Below are 3,105 nucleotides of genomic sequence, written 5' to 3' on the forward strand. Positions count from 1 at the left end.
TTTTTGGTTTTTCTGATACAATATAGCATTTGCAGTTTTGCACATGATAACTGCATTGTGCATCTTTTTTTTTTCTTTTTTAAATATCTGAACATTTAAAGCTCTAAGTTTTTCATCACTGCCCACTGCATTGTGCATCTTGATGTAGAACCCTAGAACTTTGAAGATTTGCCAATATTGGGGTGAATATGTGTATAAGATTTGTATTCATGGTGAAGTCGTTAGGCACGGAACATCCAATACTGCTGTCTTATTGATTGAACTTAGGAGAGAAACAATAAACTACTGGCAAGTGGATCCATATCCCTTAAAAGCAAATTGAAAGCATATAATCTTTCTGGCAACTCATAGGGGTCTAATTGGTTGTATCTTTGGGCTGTGGCCCCCCGATTTGATAGCCTGGGAATGATGTATTTGGTGTTTGGATTGGTATATACTGCATGGGTTTAAGGGCCATCATCTCACCTTTCAATTCTGACCATTGAATTTTGCCTTCCAACTAAGATACAATTAATTACATCCCATGTCTATTATTAGGCAAATTCCGTAACCCTTGGACTGTTGTATTATACCACTATTGCTGACGCCTAAGAAAAACAAATTATGAAATTTAAAGGACAAAATATAAACTGTTCAAGCTGTATGGTGGGTTGCATTTGAAAATTAGATTAGAATGGTCTTCTAGCAGTTTGGCGTCTTTTCTTTTTTGGGGTGGTCTTCAAGCTAATCAGTTGACATTTGATGATACTAGAGGTGAACTTAAGAATGATGAATGATGTGATCTTAGGCTATGTTTGGTTTGACAGAAAATTAAGGGAGATTTCTTAAGAAAATTCACAAGTTTGGTTAATGATTCGCCTTAAACTGTCTGTTTCTCTCATATTTTGCATCAAACCACACATAGCCTTAAGGTCTATTTTTTCTATATCCTTGGTCCGTCTGAAGCAAGCAGAAGAGCTACTGGTAGTGATAGTAGCTTATTACAAGTAGCCAACCGACTAAAACTTGGGTAAGATTCAAGGCTTTTGATCACGTGAGTGCTTTTCCGGGTTACGTAGAAAGCACATGGGAGTATGGGACTCTTTCCCCCCAGAGTCTCTTTTTAACTTGCGCCTTGCGTTCCCAAGCATGAAGAATAAGAAGACTACGATCTCTAAAAGAGATTCAGATTTCAGACTTTCTCCACTCTCACTAACCTTTTTTTGAAGATGCCAACGTTGAAAGAAAGCTCCCTGGTCCCTGATAGAAAAATACAAGCTCATAAATTATTCTTTTTAATAGATTTATCTAAAACAATAATGATTCTTTTTATTTGAGGTATAAAGTAAGAAAGTTGGTATGAGACCTACCGGCTGACCCCGTTTTGATCCAAGTTGCTGTAAGATCGGATCATGGATCCTCTGTTTCTCAAAGAAAAGAAGCGGATGGTTGTGAAGTGGGGCTGACTTTGTTTCTTAGCGTTGTATTTTTGACCCTTATTGTTTCTTAGCGTGGCCAGGCCAGGCTAGGTTCAGAACATCTCTCTCTCTCTCTCAATGAGAGAAGCTTCTCTTTTGTCGGCCAAAAGATGAGAAAAACAAGTTGAGACACCCGGAATCGTCGTCATTTGATTTGATGCGGCTAGGAAACACCTGTACCCACCAAAAGATTGAGAAATATATTCATGCTGTACAAATATATGCAGGATGCAGTCAAGCCGTGGATCCCAAACTCATGGATGAGTGGGCTTGGCCCCACAACGCCTCCTCTGTCCCTACTCCCTCGCTGTCAGTCTCAATAATCCATCCCATTCTTGTGTCTTTCACTAGCGTCATCCACAATTGTACCTAAAATTAACATAACAATCTTAGCACGTCCAAGTTTTAAATTTTTAATTAACCCGTGTACCCGAAAATGCATTGTTGCGACGTTTGAATGATCTGTGTCTGGGTTGGATCTTTTTAACCTCATGAACATAATCATACTCAAGGGCATCTGGTGTGCAACCTAATCTTAGGAGTCAGGCTTTGAATAAGAACAATTTCCCAATAATCTGAATCTGATCAAATAATTTTGATAATAATTAATCCCCCTAGGCCCCTATCCCCATTACGTTGAGACTTGAGATGTGTGCTCCATCCCAATGATCCCATCGCATAGCATAGATTGATCATCTTTCATCAATAACTATAGAAGGTTCTCACTTCTCAGTAATCCCCAGAAATTAATCCCGTCGAACATTAGTCCAAACTCTTCTCGCCTCATCCCAGTCATACTACTCAATGGATGAACCCGGGTCCGGCACCGACGTCTACCAATTTACCAACTTCCCTTTGTGCCAGACTCATGCATCATTCTCCCCCCATATCGATTTTGCTCCTCTCTCTCTACCGTACGATTGTACCATAAAAGCTAAAGGATTGAAATTCACCTAACTACCACTGTGACAGCAAGCACGTAGCCCCATGCCTTTTTGTTTTTGTTAGGGGTAATAATGATTATGCATGAGCGGTCACGCTGGGAAAACCGTGTGAATCCTACTGTTTTTGTCAGTCAGTCATTGGTGCCGTCTACAATTTGACGTATTGTTTTTTTTTTTTTTTTTTTAATTTTCTCGGTCATTCTTCACCAACTGAAACAAACCAGTGATTAGTGATGGATGGGGATGGCTATTGGCTCGCACCATTAGGTTAGTCAGTCAAACAAGCGCGCTGCCGAGAAGTCATAACCCAGGGCCTGGCTGGGGCTGGGGTGGTGGAACCATGGAAGTGAACGATTCCAGGACCAGGAGTCGGAGTCGAGAGGGAAATAGAATGGAGTAAACAATACAGCTGGAGTGGAGCCTGGAGCCGGAGATCCTACGTTATGGAATCCCAAACCTACGTGAGCGACTGACCTCATTATCCCCCCTTCTTAGCTGTAAATAGTCAAATAGCATAACAAATTGAAAACCAAATCGGGAATGTAATAAGTATCATCCCATGGCCCATCCCATCCCCCCCTTTCTCACTCTTTATCTTTCATTCATTTTAGCCTTTTTCTAAAAATCTAGAGATCCATATTTCCTCCACGACCGCATCATCCGGCTTTTCCTAACAAAAAGACAATCTGCATTTGCAATAACTC

This window comes from Nelumbo nucifera, chromosome 5 (assembly GCF_055504915.1).
Source record: "Nelumbo nucifera cultivar China Antique chromosome 5, China Antique-T2T, whole genome shotgun sequence".
In the NCBI taxonomy this organism is placed as follows: domain Eukaryota; kingdom Viridiplantae; phylum Streptophyta; class Magnoliopsida; order Proteales; family Nelumbonaceae; genus Nelumbo; species Nelumbo nucifera.